Below are 19,078 nucleotides of genomic sequence, written 5' to 3' on the forward strand. Positions count from 1 at the left end.
GTCTATACCCTGCTAAAGTGCTACTACCTCCAACGCACAGAAAAAATGAGACCCAAGAGAGCTCTATCCTTGGGGAAATTCCTGGCTTTCTTAGAATGCCAAGGAGGTCACTGAAGCAGGAGGTTTGGCTCTGCTTTTCCCCAACAGAGACTTAGAGAACCAGGTTTACAGCCCCACTTTGGACTTGGTCTCTTCAAGCTTCTGAAAGGCTTTATTTGTATTTCACTGTCTCACTATTTATCATTGCTCCTTCTTTTCCTTTCTTTCTTTGATGCAGAAAGCTGCATGGGCTCTGGGTGATGCCTAAGGTCAATTCTAAACATCACATTTGCTCTCACCACTGTAACTGAAGTCCAGCTGGGGAAACAAGAGCAGAGCAATGGCCAGCGTGGAGCCCAGGAAGACAGTGACTCAGTAACTTCCTCCCCCAGGTTGGAGCTCTGCCAAGGAGGTGCATGGAAACCGAACATTGCCTCCTGCTTTGCTCCCAGGAGTCCACTCCTCTCCACCGCCTCACCTCTCACAAGGTGACCCTGTCTCTTAGGCCCCCGCCTTCCCCTCCTTGTCAATGGATGATTGCATCTTTCTGCATCTCCATCCTCAGCGAACGCTCATAACAAAGGTAGCTTTTCTCTGCTCATCTCGCTCTCTCCAACTGGCCTCATATACAGAACCTAGGAAAGAGGCAAAGCTTAAAAACATTTTCTGTAGATAGAATCCTATGATGCAACCCATTTTGTTTTCATGAAGATTTTTTTCTATAGGAAAAATTTGTCCTAGGGCACAAGGAATCATCAGACCAATAGCAGACTTGGCTCTGTGGCACCGTGGGCCACTGTGCATCCAAAAATCGGTTTTCTTCATTTCATCCCTTTGGCCTTTGTCTTATCTAGTTTCTGTCCTTATTTTCAGGAGTCCGGGGCATATTTCTTCCTTTCTCCCCTCTCCCCTACAAGTTAGTCATTATTTTGAACTTCCCCCACCTGTATCCTTTTCCTCAGTTCTATACTTAAGATGTGTGGACTGAGAGATACAAATCCATGGTTAATTTCTTTTATTTTTTTGGTGGTAATTTGTTTTTTAAATTTTTATTGAATGTTGTGTTAGTCTCTGGCATACAGCAAGGTGATCCAGACTCTTTTCCATTATAAGTTATTTTGTGTGTGTGTGTTCAGTTGTATCTGGACTAACCTTTTGGACTGTAGCCCACCAGGCTTCTCTGTCCATGGGATTTCCCAGGCAAGAATACTGGAGTGGGTTGCCGTTTCCTCCTCCAGGGGATCTTTGCAACCCAGGGACTGAACCTGTGTCTCTTGTGTCTCCTGCATTGCAGGCAAATTCTTTACCACTGAGCCATGGAGGGCTTCCCAGGTGGCTCAGTGGTAAAGAACCCACTTGCCAATGCAGGAGACACAGAAGACACAGGTTCAATCCTTGGGTCAGGAAGAGCCCCTAGAGGAGGAAATGGCAACCCACTCCAGTATTCTTGCCTGGAGAATTCCATGGACAGAGAAGCCTGGCAGGCTGCAGTCCATGGGTTTGCAGAGTCAGACACAACTGAGGGACCGAGCACAGAACTGCACATTTGAGGGAAGCCCATTATAGGCTATTATAAGGTATGAACTATAGTAATCAACACCATGGTTAATTTCTATACAATCCTGTGTTTCTTCCAGTGGCAAGGAGGGTTTCTTTTTTTGTTTGTTTGTTTGCTGAATATGCTTATGTTTGTTTGTGTGTGAAAGAAGGTGGTTATTATTTTAAATAAAAAATCTTCTCTAGCACTGTGTAGCCTTTGCCAGAGGAAGTCACAGTCTGGCTGCCTCTCTACCCAGAAAACACTACCCCACCATTCCTGGATCCATGGCCAGAGTGAGCATGTGGCCCTGGCTGGGGGCCAAGAGGGCTCTGCTACTGGCAGGGAGGTGGTGACAGATTGAGGGGGGCTCAGAATCCTCTCATCACACTTTCTCCGGGAAGCTAGTCCAAATGCACGTCTCTGCTTCATACATTCTGTTAGAGTCAAAGCCAGCAAGTATCTCGTAAAAGGGAGATTTTTAAATACACTTCAGACTACAGGATTGTTTTCTCATGATCAGGTTTGTAAATTACAGGGGAGGAAAGGTGCTGGGAACTTTTCCTACACACAGAAACATGTGGTTGTGCCTTTGGGGTTAGGAAATAAAATGAACGCTGGCAACCTGTCCTCTGGGTGGAGGCGAGGAAGAGAGAGAAGATTTCGGGGTTTCTCTGCCAAATGGTGGTTTTGACTTTGCCAAGATCTTCCTGGAGTAACTCCTGCTTTTCCAAGAAGGTCCAGGATCCACATAACAGCAGCCAGATGTGAGAAATCCTTCCAACCTGCCTCCAGCCCCTCCCCTGGCTGAGGACTTGCAAGGGTGAGTCCACCTGCAGCCGGCAAACAGAGGTCCTCCTCTCTGCCTGTAGCTTTATGAGTTGGCAGCACCGGAAAAGCCTCCCTTTGATCTGGAGCTTTGAAGGGATCAAACAAGTGGCTTTAATGGGTGGGAATGCTGCTCTGAAAATCCTACCTTTTGTCGGTAAAGCATTTCTCCTTCTCCTCCTGGGGCAGGTGCAACGGGAGGATGGAGTCTGCTTTCCAGGCCTCGCACCAGATGTTCGTTCTTGCAACCAGTAGAACAAAGGAGTGAAAGTGAGATCAGGGCGGTGACTGACAAGGCCTTGTCCACAAATGAGCTCAGCTGGGCTGGGGAGTTCGTTCTTGATGTGTTCCTTCCTGAAGCCTGCTTTAAGTAACGCTGCATTCTACAAAGGCCAGAAATCAGCCGCTTTGGTGGTGAACGTGCTGATCATGACTTCTTCGGAGATTTTCGATTCTGTTTGGAAGAGGGCTCACCTCTAAGCAAGGGGATTTGGGCTAACATCCTTTGATTTATGAGATATGTTTCCAACCCTTTCAGCCTAGGATCGCAGACTCTTTCTGAATGCCAAAACAGCCTTTAAATAACCACTTTTATTCCCTCAGCCTGTGCTGCTACTATGACAGCAGAAAGAGAGAAAGAAAAATTGGATTATGGTTGTTCTCCTGAGGACCCTTCCAACACGCCTCCAAGGACTTGCTGTTAAAATCTCACATCAGAGAGATATTTCCAAAGCTCACCCAAACTTTCTAATTCCTGGATAAGTTTAATACTATTTCCTTATAATGTTTTCCAGAAATTGCCTTCCATACCTTTAGGGAAGAGATACGGGTGATGATTTCTTTAAATGAGTCCATAACTGTTCAAGCTAGCAGCTGAAGTTGTCTTGGTGATGCTTATATTTCATTAAGCGCCCCATAGAACTAGATCTCCCAGGGTATACTGTGCAAATCCTTAGTCCCAGGAGATGCTTCTTGAAGAAAGCGCTCCATAGCCAAAGGACTTAGGGAAACATTTGAGTACCACAATTACCTCCTGACAATCTCACTGAGCATTAAAGGCAAAATCTCTTAGAAGAAAGTTGTTAGATATCATTTAACCCATATGTCCCTAAATTATCTGACCAGGGGAAATGTTCTCCATATTACCATTAATATCCCATGGAACTAACTCTTGGGGGAGCACATTTCAAGATAATCTGCCTTAGAGCAGGGACACAGGATATACCAGGAGCAGTTTCTTAGCAGATTCCCAGGTCCTTCCCTGGGGATCTGATGGGACAGATCTGGAGTCCAGGCTGGGACCCTGAGTTTTAAGATGAACTCCTGCTGATTCTTATCAATGAGGAAAGTTTGAGAAGTTCTAGCTTTCCGTATACCCATCCTCTCCATCCATCTCTCTCTCGCTCACACACACAAACACAAATATATGCTAGTTCTAAAAGATCACCTAAAATATGTATATAAGCCCCCGAATGTAACAAAGCAGATTTCTTCTTACAATAAGAAGGCAGAGAGAATGTAAGGAGTAGCCTTCTAGCTTAAGTCAAAGCAGGTAAAACCAGTCTATCTTTTTTATTTTCAGGCCTTTAAGAATGAGGAAAGGCAGCCTGAGAGTGGGTGGTGGTACCAGACAGTGGGTCAGGTCACAGACCAGGAATGCAGCCACCTGGACTTGGGACCCTCACTCTCCTGCCCTGTTTTCAGAGCCTCAATTTCTTCATCAGGTAAAATTGGGAGTGAACAACATAATAGTCTGTTAACCCAAGTTGTTAGGATTAACTTCAACAACATAGGTAAATTGCTAAGTATAACACCCAGAGTGTTCTAAGTGCTTGACAAACATCAGCTAACATTTTGAAGTAAAGATTTTAGGAGGCATGAAAGTACCCAAAAGAAGCAAAAATTGAGAGTGGAGAAAATCTTGGGTATCTGGAAATTCACATGCTGCAGAAGACTCTTTGGGGGGAAATCACAAAATGACCCTTGGGGAGTAAGCTGCATGCTTTACCTGTGCTGCCATCAGCTGCTCCCAGACTCCTGCCGCTGGAGCAGGTGAGCATTTCTGGAAATGCTTAGACCTACCAAGGTCCAGGCCCCCAGCCCCCAGGGTTAACCTCAGCTTCCTCCTCAAACAAATGCAAGGCGGCACAAAAGGGGTTACAGCCACGCTTCTAAACAAATAAGAACTGCCAAGGCTTGGTGCTGATATGAAATTATAATCAACACATTCATGGATTGGTAGTATTTATCATGTTGTTAGCATTGTAAATTTGTACCATTGTAGATAGGAGTCACACAGCTTGGGGCCCTGTACCTTCACCTATTGTTTTCCCTGTGTTATGATAAATTTCCAGCAACACTTGATTAAAACTGCCAATTTGTTGGGAATAAAGAGAATCTCTCGACACCACCAGGACTAATTACGTTGTCCTTGCCAAAGGGGTAGTTGAATAATTGCACGCGATTATTGCTCAGGCCTGGCGCTTTTCACGTCAGCAGCAAGGCAATGAAGATTGATTCCCTTTAATTAATCATTCAAAAATAGCCCCCTCGTATCATTCCCCAAATAGGAGGGAGCATGTTCCTACATTTTTCTTCCAAAAGGCACCCTAATGCAATGGGTTCCCTGATGAGATATCAAAATGTGTGTGCCTGTCCGAGATAGGAGAACCTTCTCTGTAATTGACTGTGGATCCTAGTCTCTGGATCCTTTCTCCCCAGCCCTGAACTCTCTTTGTAATGTTAACAGCCTGGAGCACATTTACCAAGCTTTTGTTAATTGTACTCCAACTTCTCATTAGAAAGGGAGGCAACAACATTTATCTGATCCAATCTAGGCTTTATTTTGCATTCCTACTAACAGGATAGTTTGCCAGGCCAGGCTCAGATGCTCAGTCATGTTTTCGACTCTTTGCAACCCCATGGACTGTAGCCTGCTAGGCTCCTCTGTCTATGGGATTTCCCAGGCAAGAACACTGGAATGGGTTGCCATTTCCTCCCCCAGGGGATCTTCTCCACCCAGGGATTGAACTCACATCCATTACCACATCTGTGTTGGCAGGTGGATTCATTACTGCTAGTGCCACTTGGGAAGCCCAACAGGATGGACTGGGCTCAAGTATGCTGAGCATGTGCTTGGAGGACCACAGGTTCCACAGGATAGTATATTATAAGAAGGACTTGATATACACTATTATTTATTATTTGCATTGTTTGTTTCTCACTTTTTCTGACAATAGCCAAATTCAGTCTTGTTTATGTTTTTGAAAACACCAATGTCTACTTTCTCAACTCAACCCTTTAAATTTTAAGATACCGTAAGTCATCTTAAAATGTTGCTTGGATTTTTCATATATTCTCCATTAACTTGACTGTTGTCTGTCTTTGCTGTGGAAAAAAATTCAATCAGCAGTGTTTGTGGAAGGTCTTCTGCATAAGCATTCTACTTGATGCAAAAGGAGGGGGTGGCACTGTTTTTACTGTCAAGTAGGGAATGTCCAATTTTGGCACATCTCCACTTCCCATGCTCTCCTCTCACCAACTGTTCCTCTCCCATTTTCAGACAGTATCATAATAGCAAGTTTTCATATAATCTGGGTTTCAACTTTTTAAAATGCTAGAGAAATAGGGCAGCGGCTCCTCTTAGTACGTCATCTACTTATTTGTGACCGGAACCTTCCTCTCCTAAGCTTCTTCTCCTTTCCACCAACCCTCTGCCCACTCCTGCCCTGGGAACCGAAGCGGTTTCCCTGTCATCTTTCAAGGCTTAGTCCATCCACCATAAACAAAGGATGAAAAGAAAAGGGAGATACAGCATGTGGAGATCACATGAGGCTTTGTTCTGCATACACCTGGATGTCTATCAGTGCCAAATTTTTTTTTTTTTATGTTTAAAAATGCATTATTTGAACAAACTCGAAGAGCTGGGTGGCTGAATATCTGCTTGTATGGGGCTGGCTTTTTAATAAATTATAGAAACAGGGAGCTTGACTACATCTCAAAGATCATCTGTTGAAATGAAAGCAGAGGTCCCAAAAGAAGAAGTGTTCCTTTTTGTGAATGTTCAGTGGATATTACAGAAGGAGGGAAGGCAGACAAGAGAGGAAGAATGGTGGATGAACAGAACACAGCTTAGGATATGCATCCGAGGCTTTGGAGTCAGTCCTCTATTGGAACCTCAACTCTGGCATGAACATTTAGTGCTTGACCCTCAGTTTTCACTTTGGACATCCAAAAATAACAACACTTTCCTATAGGATTGTTGTAAGAATGAAAAATCATACAGAGACGTAGGCTGTGACCTGGGACCCTTTGCTGCAGTGCTTGCACCTGAACAGATGTCTCCTTGAGCCACAAAATACAAAGAAACTATCGGGGACTAAGAATAACCACATGCATGGGCAGTTGGAGCAAATTATGGACACCAAGATACAAAAAGACCAAAATCTCAGCTGCTACTTCTGGAGCAAAAATGGAGTCGGGAGCAAAAGGACCGTAATGTACATGCCCTCTTCACTCAACACCATCAGGCAACCACCTAAGCCACCGCTCCAATCTGACCCCTGGATCCACCCCTACCCTAACCCCATATAAGGAACCAGCACACCCTCTCTCAAGGGATGAGCAAGGGGATCTGTTACTTGTTATTGCTCCCCTTACTGCAGGGGCCCCAGTGAAGCCTTGCCTCAACTTCTCATCTGGTCTCTTATCAATTTCTATTGGTTGGGGGAAGGCCAAGAACCCTGGCTGATACCAATAAAGGTTGGGCAACGGAGAGCAAACAGAGTCTTATTGAAAGATACAGAAAATGACAGTAATGTTAACAAAGTATGGTGTTTGTTGCCACGTGTTCCAGGCTTCAATGTTTTGAGATTTGAAAAGAACCTTGGTTCATTCATCAAGTGAACTTCATTGCCCTCCTAGGACTTTATTTTTACTTTGGAGTCAGTTGGGAATAGAATAATGTTTAAAAAAAAAAAAGTACCACTGCTGGCTTTCTAAGCTACTCCCTTATTACTCTTTTTCTTCTCTCCCCCCACTACTGGGTGCAGAGAGCAGAACTGGATAGAGTGAGGAGGCAGGTATAAAATCAGTACCTGCCAACTGGCCAATGTAAGTCCTTGTGGCTCTGAGCTCAGGGGAGGATGGATAGATAACTGTGACGTATCTCAAGGAACTCCTAGAAGAAAGCATCTGTTAGCTGCTCCATCTTGGAGAACCCTGGTAGTGACACCCAGAAGCTTCAACTGGGGATTTCAGCTCTAGAACCATCTACCTTAGGTAGAATTTAACTTCCTATCTGCCCTGTATGACCAACCTACTCATCTTCTCCCTAAGTTGGGGTCCCTCTATTGACAGATGTTTCTTACTTGACACTACACATTAGTAATTCTCAAATTTTAATCGACATGGAGATTCTGTTAAAATACAAATTCTGATTCAGTAACTCTGAATAGGGCCCCAAATTCTTCACCTCAAATGAAATTCAAAGAGATGCCAATGCTGTTGATCTATGGATCATTATATGAGCATCACTGTCCTCTGGGCAGTGAAGTTGAACAATCAACTTCGGTCTCAATCTCAGAACAGTTTTAGCCAATATGATCTCTCTATCCCCTTAATGGATTTATAAGAGTCAACTTATAGTCTTATTTCAAATTTGTATCACTATATATTATGATATGTTTGTGGAAGGAGTGGCAGATCTTTTTGGGGGCTCCAAAATCACTGCAGATGGTGACTGTAGCCATGAAATTAAAGATGCTTGCTCCTTGGAAGGAAAGCTATGACAAACCTAGACAGCATATCGAAAAGCAGAGACATCACTTTGCCAACAAAGGTGCATATAGTCAAAGCTGTGGCTTTTCCAGTAGTCATGTATGGATGTGACAGTTGGACCATAAAGAAGGTTGTGAAAGTGAAAGTGAAGTTGTTCAGTCGTGTCCGACTCTTTGCGACCCCATGGACTGCAGCCTACCAGGCTCCTCTGTCCATGGGATTCTCCAGGCAAGCATACTAGAGTGGGTTGCCATTTCCTTCTCCAGGAGATCTTCCCAACCCAGGGATCGAACCCGGGTCTCCCGCATTGCAGGCAGACGCTTTTACCATCTGAGCCACCTGGGAAGCTCATAAAAAAGGTTACATGCCAAATAATTGATGTTTTCAAACCGTGGTGCTAGACAAGACCATTGAGAGTCCCTTGGACAGCAAGGAGATCAAACCAGTCACTCCTAAAGGAAATCACCCATGAACATTCATTGGAAGGACTGTTGATAAAGCTGAAGCTCCAATGCTTTGGCCACATGATGCCAAGAGTTGAATCATTGGGTAAGACCCTGATGCTGGGAAAGATCGAAGGCAAAAGGAGAATGGGGCAGCAGAGCATGAGAAGGTTAGATAGCATCACCAACTCAATGGACAGGAATCTGAGCAAACTCTGGGAGATAGTGGAGGACAGAGGAGCCTGACATGCTACAATCCATGGGGTTGCACAGAGTCAGACAACGATTCGTGACTGAATGACAACAACTATGATACTAGTAGTCCTCTGTTTTAGCTTCTCACATAATCCATACCCCAAACCACCAGGCAATAGATGGGAGAAATAGAGGAGATGTAGCTCCTAAGACAGAAGAAATTTTCTCCCAGGCCCTTTTCTACCTTTCTTAGCAATCACCTCTCCCACTTGGCTGGTAAGGCTCCTTCCAAGTCCCTGTACTAGCGCCTTCTCACTGTTGCCTAATTGCATTCCAGGCGAAAAAAGGAAGATGGTCTTTCAAAGTGTAATGGCAGCATAGACATAAAGAAAGGGCTGGATATGAGAATCATAGTAGAAGGTCAAAGACCATATAAAACAAGCAATTTAAAATTAAGCTAGGGTATTCTTGAACTCATAGTGCAAATCTGCTAAGGCTGCCATCGCAGAGTACCACAAATTGGTTGGATTAAACCACAGAAATTTATTTTCCTGCAGTTCTAGAAGCTAGAAGTTGGAGATCAAGTTAGGAGCAGGGTAGGCTTCTGAGACCTCTCTTTGGCTTATAAATGGCTGTTTTCTTTCCAGTGGTCCTTCTTCTATGTCTGTTTGTGTCCAAGTTTCCTCTTCTAATAAAGATACCAGTCATACTGGATTAGACCTCACCCATGTGACCTCATTTTATCTTAATTCCTTCTTTCCAGGCCCCATCTCCAAATGTACTCATATTTTTGAGGTACTAAGATTAGGACTTCAACATATGAATGTTGAAGAGACACAATTGAGCCCATGTACTAAGTACTTGGTTCTCACTGGTTGAACGCACTATGCTTATTCAGTCACCTTCAAAATCTGGCAAGGAAAATGTGCTTTCAAATGCACCTGCTGGGTTACAGCAGCTTGTTTAGAACCCCCAGAGCAGTCACATGTTTCCATCAGGTCCTCCCAAATCAATACAGTGCCAAATAATGATGTAAATAAAAGCTTTTATACTGAGGCATTTCTGAAATAATAGCTCTTGTTTCTGAAAGAGAGGTCAAATACATCCCATGCAGACAGATTAGATTAGAGATCTAATTACATCAACAGCATACGAGAAGTACTCCTGGTTTCCCCTACAGACAGGTCAGAGCAAACTGGACCTTTGTTTTAGCTGTGTTTTTATATAGATTCAACCTCAAAGAAAACCATTTTTATATATGCAAGCATTGTTACTAAAGAAAGGAGAAAGTCTCTCTCTCTCTCTCTCTCTCTCTCACACACACATACACACACACACACACACACACACACACACCCCATATGCAATTTCGGGAACTGGCCCCTTGCCTCTAACTAAACATACCAGCAGGTAACTGACTGCATTACCATGTTTTAAGTCCTGAGGAAGCAACAACCAATTATCAATATTCTAGGTGTAATCTCAAATTCTGTGCTGCTTTCCAAAAGAGCATTACCTTTTAAGGCTCGCATTAGGTGGTGTAAAGTTTCTTTTGATTTGTCAGTCCCTAGTACCGTTAGGTCTCCTCCTGCCTCTCTGCTTCCGATGTTCCTCCCACCTGCAAAGCCTGGACAACACTATGTCAGGTTATAAAGAAAAATAAAGTACTCTCCAGCTCCCCAAATTGTCTCTTCTGGGGGCCTATTTATCAGAAGGCACAGTACAAAAGATAGGCAGTGCTGTAGGTAGATATTATAAATTCCATTGGGGTTTCAGAAGTTGAACCATCTATTTTATTCTAGCAGGAGATGTTTTCTATATATCCGCTGATTGCACATTCATTCTTTAATCTTTATACATGAAAAGCTACAAGCAGAAAGCCACGGACTAAAATTTTCACTGTAAATTGTTGAACATTTGCAACAGATATAGAAAATCACAGCGTGAAAGCTGCTAAAGCTGGGAAAAAATAAATTGGAGGCACCACAGGAAATGAAGGTTTTACATACGGACAAGGAGCCAGCCAGAGTTTTCAAGTCCATTTTATAATAAAGGAAATTATGATCCATATAAAGCCCACTTTGGGAAATTTACATTCTGATGGATAATACGCTTATAACAATTAGTATGAAATGTTCCTGGTTTACTTACGACACGTTTCTAATAGAGAGTCCACACGTGTCCTTCGCAGAATGTAACTGCTAATATTTGAAGTGCAGGTAATTCCTTGGTTCTCATTTAGAATAGCATAATTCTCTCCTTGCTCCAGGCAGGCAAAAATAAAATCTCAATTAAAGTAAAAGCAGGCATGGTTCCAGTTAAGCAATGATCATTTCGAGAATTAATGCAATAAAGCTTTTCCCCGTAAAGTGCATAGCCGGCGTGGTGTGGGAGCAATAGCACCAGATTGCAATTCCAGTACCTTGGATCCAGAACCGGCTTTGCCTTCACCAGGTTGTTTAACCTCGCCTACTTCACTTAACCTCTCTGGGCAAGAGCTTCCTCACCAATAAAAAAATGAAATGGTTGTTACTTGTCATCTCTCAGGCCTCATTCGGCTTTGGAATGCTGGCCTCTGCAATCGAAGCAACCTGTGGAAAACCTTGTAGCACTGAGAAATAAAAGTATTCAGAGGAACTTGGCTTCACCATACAACTTGAGGAAATGATGAAAATCCTACAGTGAACAGAACAGAGCACGCGAACTAGCAGCTCTGTGCCAAATGTGGCCTTCAGAGCTTTGCCTGACAAATAAAGCATTTTAATTAAAAAGGAGAAACAAAGAGAGCTATAGATGTCCAGTTTGCGCCAGGACTCTGCTTTTCTATCTTCCTCCTGACAATTACAATTGGCTCTCGCCATCTGCCTCTACTAGGATGAAGTCACTAGGCACCGCAGCAGCTGACCTTCAGTACACCCTGAAAGGGGCTCAGGATAGAGATCAGGAATGAGGCATTCTGTGTTCTGGGAAAAACTGGTAGAAGAGACCTTCAGAAAGTTAGGTATTTTCAGAAGATTTTATGAGCTCAACTGTTTGGTCTCCTCATATCTAGAAAAGCACTAAAATCATTAATGGTGACATCTGATCATATCTGCCTTTACTAAAAGGGATCGGATCTCTCCGCTGACCTCTTTAGAGCAGTTTCTCAGAACTATCTGAAATGCCGTCTCCGAGGCTATATCCTCATTTTGCCCCAAATAAAACATGACTTGCAGCTCTCACATTGTTGTGTTTATTTTGTTTTGTTTTGTTTTCAGTCGACACTCTATCCAACCTGATGCAGTCACTTAAGTCATCTGCCTGACCCTCAGGGGAATTCGCACTGGTGATGTGGACTTGATACTCATTCATTCTTTACTCATATAACTGCTGAGTTCCAACTCTAGGTATCAAATACTGTTCTAAGTGTTGAGGTTATGATAGTAAATAGAAGAGACAAGATTCCTCCACCAAAAACATCTAGTTGGGTTATGTACTCTGAAATGAATTTTTATCTTATTTGGAAAGGGAAGTAGTCCGGTCAAACTTTGTCATGGCTACTTTCATTTCTAAAGCTGAGAATTTAGATGACTCAGAACCCTGTGTGGGTTGTCACGGTGCCTCAGAAGATGTAGAGCTGTGTTGCCATCATTATAAACTTGATCAAGCACCTGAGTTTCAGAACTTATTTCTCCTGCTCCCCTCTGCTTGTGGCCAACATTTCTCTCCTCCCACATCCCTGAAGTCTGAGAGCCTCTTCCTACATGGGAAATGAACAAGAAATGCTAAGGCAGAAGGAGTTGGATCCCACTGTAGAATGTTCCACCTCAGTTGCTGACTTCTCCTCAGGCCCCATGTCATTTCTCCTTCACTCATCCTTCTGTCTCCACCCCAGGTCTCTCTCAACTCATTGCCCATCTCTGAGCATGAACGTAAAGCAGGGAATCAATGAAAATGCCCAGTAAATAATTGGCTTCTTAAATCCATCTGCTTGTCTTTGTACTTTGGGAGTGGGGTGAGGAAGGGAATAATAAATCAAAGCATTGGCTCAACAGTTATCAGAGCAGGAAAAGAAATTAGGAAAAGAATAAATGCAATCGTGAAACCAATTGCCCACCAGTGGGAGGGGGGAGAAAAGTGGTGAAAATTATTCTTAGGTTCTTCTGTTCCACGACCTCACAACTAAAAGAAAAACTGAAGTGTTGTAGAATGAATGCTGGACCAACCATCAGGATACTTGAGCATTTTTCTAAACTTTAAGGCAAGTCTTCATCAACTCTTAGCTTCTATTTCTAAAAGTGTGGAAAATTGGACTATGCTGGTTTACAACCATGGTTGTGTATTAGAAGGGCCTAAGGAAGATTTTTTTTTAATGCCAATTTCTCTATCTCACTGAGACCGATGAAATAAAAATCCTTGGAGGTAGAGTCCAGACAACAGAATAAATGTCTGTTTCCCAAAGGATTCTAATGTCCAGCCAAAGCTGAGAATCACTGGCTTAAAATAGCCATCAAAATAACTTTTGTGTAGCTGGCACTAAATTAATGTTGATTATTTGAATTAAATAAGCTTAATGTTTCTAACTCCAAAATTTTATAATTCTCATCTTTTATAATAATTTTGTTTGTTGTGAATTTTTTTGATCTAAAGTATCTTTCTAATTTGTACTGGAAATTTAGAGTTTCAACAGAACTGAAACCAAACCAAACCAAAAGAAAACAAAATGTAGATGATCCTTTGAGAATATAGAAGTCACTCCGAACAAATAGATAAGTGAAGTATAAGAGGAGCCCAGAATGCATGTTTGTAGATTTGAAAAAAAAAACTAAAGAGTCTATATCACAAAATATAAGTGAAAGTGAAAGTCCCTCAGTTGTGTCTGACTCTTTGCAACCCCATGGACTATACAGTCCATGGAATTCTCCAGGTCAGAATACTAGAGTGGGTGGCATTTCTCTTCCCCAGAGGATCAAACCCAGGTCTCCCACATTGCAGGCAGATTATTCACCAGCTAAGCCACCAGGGTAGCCCATATCACAAAATATAAAACATCAATAAAAAAGCTAGCAAAAATATTTGTACCTACATGAGATCCGATGGTGGTTTAGTCAATAAGTCATGTCCGACTCTTGTGGCCCCATGGACTGTAGCCTGCCAGGCTTCTCTATCTATGGGATTCTCCAGGCAATAATACTGGAATGGGTTGCCATTTCCTTCTCCAGGAGATCTTCCCAACCCAGGAATCAAACTTAGGTCTCCTGCACTGCAGGCAGATTCTTTGCTGAGCTATAAGGGAAGCCCTCATATGAGATATAAAGGGATGAGATATGTTACAAGAGATATATCATACCTCATATGAGATATAAAGGGATGCTATCTTACTACATACAGTGCTTTCACAAATGATTAAGTAAAATATAAATATCCTAATAGAAAAATGGGAAAAGGCTATGAACAATCTATACATGGTAGAAGAAATATTAAAAATTAATAAACATTAACCGAAGCTTAAACTTGGTAGTAATTCTCTTTTGTTAGAGAATCTTTCTTGAAGAAATACAATTTAAATTAATTAGGTAGCATTTTCATCTAACAAATCTGAATGATTTTATTTTCCTTTTAAGGAATGATCAGACAACACATTAAGAGGCAAGGGTGACTGCCTTGGTATCTATGAACAGTACAATTTTCTTGCTAAAATAATCACCCCCTTAAATTTGTAAGTATACTTTGCTACTTAAATGTTTTTAATGGCCTCAAAAAATTTTCCCACATGCATGTTAACCATGGAGTTATTTTTTTCCAATATTTAGGTTGAAGTTTTTACTCCAAGACAAGGAAGAGCAAGTTGAGGATAATGAATCCAGATGTCAGAATTACAGGCCTGCTGGGAGGGCTGTAAAACACATGAACTTAAGGGTGAGGACCAGTGAGGGCAGAAGAATGGCTGACCTGAGAAATACCTACTCAGTATAAGGACAGATAAAGAACAGGTACCGAAAACCTTTTGCACTTTCAAATCTTTCTGGATTAGGATTACTTCAAGGCACCCAGAAGACAAGAATCAAGAATTGTAAGTGATAAAGCAAGAACAGTATTGAGCACGTTCATGAAGAATCAAACACAGTGTGAAAAAGTCTTCATGTTATATACATTACCTTAAAAAAAAAAGAACAAACATCTCATTGAAGCTACAGGAGAAAGCATGCATCCATTGAATTAAGGGTAAATTGAAATTATTAACTTAGGTGGGGTTTTGTTATTGTTGTTTGTCTAACTATTGTTTTGTGGGATATTTAAGCAATTACTTAAATGTTTTCCCCTTAAAACATTTTAGATGAGGCTGCCGTGGATTTTCCTACTCACAGGTCTTGCTTTCTTATATGACCTTCAAAACAGACAAGCCTTATCCAGGAAATGCACCAAATTCATATTGCTTCTGGGTCATTCTAGGCTTTCAATTTCTCTCATCTTGAGGAGAAGCCCCTTCTCAGTCTTCGGGAGCTAAGTCCCATTTACTCACGCTTCTTACTTTTAACCACAAAATAAGAACATGAGCCAAACTAAAGCCATGTTCTACCCAAAGATTATTACACTGACTTAGAGGTTGAAGCCTTTCCTGAGTATCACTGCTAAAGGATCCTCTCCAACAACCATCTCTTTACTTAATAGTTTTGAAATGTTGAAAGTTTTCAATTTTAAAAATGTCTTAAATTATAGATAGACAGATAGACATAAGGAATGTCATGTGTTTCCCCAGTTACCACCCATAAACCTTATTGATAAGACAGAGCTGAGTTTACTGCTTACCATGGTGAAGGAGAACACCGCCTCAAGAGAGCTTTGATGGCATCTCAGAATTGGAAGGCGAGATCAGAGTTTAGTTAGAATTGGAAGCTTGGATTAAATTAGGTCTTTCAGTGTGGGGATTCCATTAGGATTGGGTAAGAATCGTGATATAACAGTTTAGGATTAAAAACTTTTTGTCTATTAAGTTTGGTGATTGAGGCCTGTGAATTAAACTGACAAAAGATAGATGATCAGAAAAAAAAAAAAAAAAAAAGATTTATTTGTTTGTACATGGAAGCCAAGAGAAGAAGTACCTGTCTCACTAAGGGATTAAAGTAAAGGCTTATGAACCTAACTTAGAAGAGGAGGAGGAAAGGGGAGAAGTCTTCTTGTGGGAAGAAGAAAAAAGTTTCTTTAGGAAAGAAAGGGTTTTTAGGAGAACAATCAGGAGATAAGAAAGCTTATGATAATGTTTATGTATACAGTATGAGGGGGTCTTTCTTCCTCCTTTAGGGCCATAAAATTCCCCTAGAGAAGGGATTTGGGGTAGGTTTTATTCACGTTCACATTCTCTCTTCTAGGAGTAAATCTGCCCAAAGGAAGAAATTTATAGAAGCCTTATTTTCCAAAAGTTGTTGCTTTTAGTCAGATAAGGGAAACTCTGAGTCAGCTTCTCTCTGCCTCTGTGGATTCTCAATTACCTTCAGCTCAAAACAGTCCTTATGCCACAGTGGCATATTTGGGGTAACATATTCTGGTCTCCTTCAAGTGGAGACAGTGGAAACAGCTCCAAGTAGAAACAGCAAGTGAAAACAGCTGTTTCCTTCAGTGGACGTGGAAACAGCAAGGCCAGGATCTTTGAAGCAAGGAATTCAAAGAATCTTGGGACTGTGTAAAACTGTTGATGCTTTACATTGAAGAACTGATTTTTTTTGGAAGGTTCTTGTGATGAACAATCATGTTACGTGCCTGTAAAAAGTTCTTCTGGAATCGTAAAGTTATGTTATCCAAGATAATAGGAAAGTCAAGTCCTATTAATATAGAGAGTAAGACCCATGGTGTTAGGTAGTGTAAGTGTAAGAGAGTGAGTGTGTGTGTGCACACGTGTGTGCGTGTGTGTGTACCTAAGATATAGGGCACGGATCCCCAACTTCTGGGATATAATGCCTGATAATCTGAAATCTATCTGTTGGGGACTGTGGATGTAGGGAATACTCAAACAAATGTTACTTCTTCTCCTCAAATTGTAAACAGTAAGTGCAGAAAATATCACAATTGCCTATTGATTTGAATAAAGTGCAAATTATTGAGCCTGTATTCAAGACTCTTAATCTTGTATACTCTATCACTTATTACATTTTTCTGCCAACTTAGGGTACTCAAATTACTATCACTTCCCAGTCTTTCATTTTAAATTAATTTTTTGCCATGTGTCTAAAATATATTTTCTGGCTGATTATCACACACAAAAAAATTTATCATTAAACAAGTATAGGAAAAGTTGAGTAAAATAAAGTTTAACAAATTTCTTTACTCAAAGACTTCTCAAGGCCTTTTTTGGATTTTTTAAGGCAAGCGATTAGTATAATATATTTTTTCCAAATTTATTATGCTACAGAACACTTTTTTTGAAGTCCATAGCACATTCTCTAAGAAATTAGAGAATTAGTCTCTAATTGAAAAAACATTGGTCTAAGTCCTACCTACTCCTCAAGCCCCAGCTCAAATACCTCATTAATGAAGGCATTTGAGTTTATTGGTCAAGAACACTTGAAAAACACTGGTCTAAGTCCTACCTACTCCTCAAGCTTGAAAAAACACTGGTCTAAATCCTACCTACTCCTCAAGCCCCAGGTCAAATACCTCATTAATAGAGGTATTTGAGCTGATTCCTCCAAACCCTTATGAGACACTGAACTTGAGGAAGACTATTGATTCATAGGGATTTTTATAACAGTAACTGTGGCTTTTATTTCAAATTTAAGTATTGTTTTCATGACTAATATTACTCATATTAGGAAATATTAGGAAAACAAAGAACCTTTTTACTATTTAATGGATGTTATTAATATTCTAGACTAGACATGAAGAGAACAATCAGAAAGGTCTAGGCATTCCATAAGCTCCTGAATGAAAGTCTGATGGCTGCTATGAGAATATGCGGGGAGAATCATTCAAGTAGAGTCAAGCTGCTGCTCTGTAAACCACTAGTGAGCGTGCATGAACAATGAGAAGAGTTATTAAATTAAAATCTACTGTATTTAAAATGAAAGCATGTTTACACACCAAGCAATTGTCAACCAGGAACACCCACCATTCCTCTTCCGATTCCTTCCTTTCTTTAAAAAATAGTTCCTTCCATCCTCGCTCCCTCCCTCCCTTCATCAAAAAGGCATAGGCAGGCTTGAATAAAGAAGGCACCAGATCTATTGCTGATTCATGTCAATGTGTGACAAAACCCACTGAAAAAATAAATTAATTAATTAATTAATTAAAAAAAAAAAAGAAGGCACCAGAGCAAGCAGGTCTGAGCCATGATCAGGGCCAGCAGGGGCATTAGGGGAGGGGAAGGGCAGAGAATAGCACCAGATAAGGAAAGACACTCAGGTTAAATGTAGGGATAGTAAAATAGAGGGAGTCAGGTTTCTCCCTGTAGGGAAAGTGATGGAAGAGTGGAAAGGAAGAGGCTAGAATGAATCTGTGGTGCTGGCTTGAAATTGGAAGCCTCAGTATAAATTCAAAGTTGTCAGTATAGATAGATAGAAAATAAATACACTTGTAAATGTGCATATAGAGGTATATCCCAATTCTTTCCACTGAAAGAGTGAGGAAACAGTGATGCTCTAGTGGCCAAATCTTGATTTCCAGTGACGACTCTGGATGTGCCACAGATCTTTGAAAACATGGATGATTCTTGTAGAACAGATGGTTTTGGTACAACAGGAGTCTGAAATATCATGTGGCATCAGAAAGTATGGAAATAGAGAATAAAGGAGTCATATAAAAGAGACACAGAAGTAAACTCAAAGGAGCTCCCACTGGCCAAATCTGGGGAGAACTGATCAAAATAAATAAATAAAAAATATAAAAAATATAAAATATAAAAATATAAATATAATATAAATAAAAAATATAAAAATATATAAAAAATAAATAAATAAATAATTATAGGGTCTTCCCCAGGTGATCCAGTGACTAAGACTTTGCCTTCCAGTTCAAGGAGTGAGGGCTGGTGGGGGAGCTAAGATTCCACGTTTCATGGCCAAGAAACCAAAAACATAAAACAGAAGCAGTATTATAACAAATTCAATAAAGACTTCAAAAACGGTCCAAATATTTTTAAAATTCTTTAAAATAAATAAAGGGATGGATTGAATAATAAAAGTTCTGAGGAAGTAAGAACCTTAAGTTTTAATACTGACATAAATAAATTAAAAGTCACACAAATAAGGAGAGCTATTCCTCATAACAGAAAGTCACTTAATAAAAA

The 19,078-nt window shown here is 40.9% G+C and overlaps 1 non-coding gene across 1 annotated transcript; it reads right to left on the reverse strand.

The window, feature by feature from the left end:
- Positions 1-8,454: 8,454 nt before the first annotated feature.
- TRNAC-GCA lies at positions 8,455-8,527 on the reverse strand. Its single transcript has one exon. It is a non-coding gene; the product is annotated as a tRNA-Cys (tRNA).
- Positions 8,528-19,078: the final 10,551 nt, after the last annotated feature.

The sequence above is a fragment of the Cervus canadensis genome, chromosome 4 (assembly GCF_019320065.1).
Source record: "Cervus canadensis isolate Bull #8, Minnesota chromosome 4, ASM1932006v1, whole genome shotgun sequence".
NCBI classification, from domain to species: Eukaryota; Metazoa; Chordata; class Mammalia; order Artiodactyla; family Cervidae; genus Cervus; species Cervus canadensis.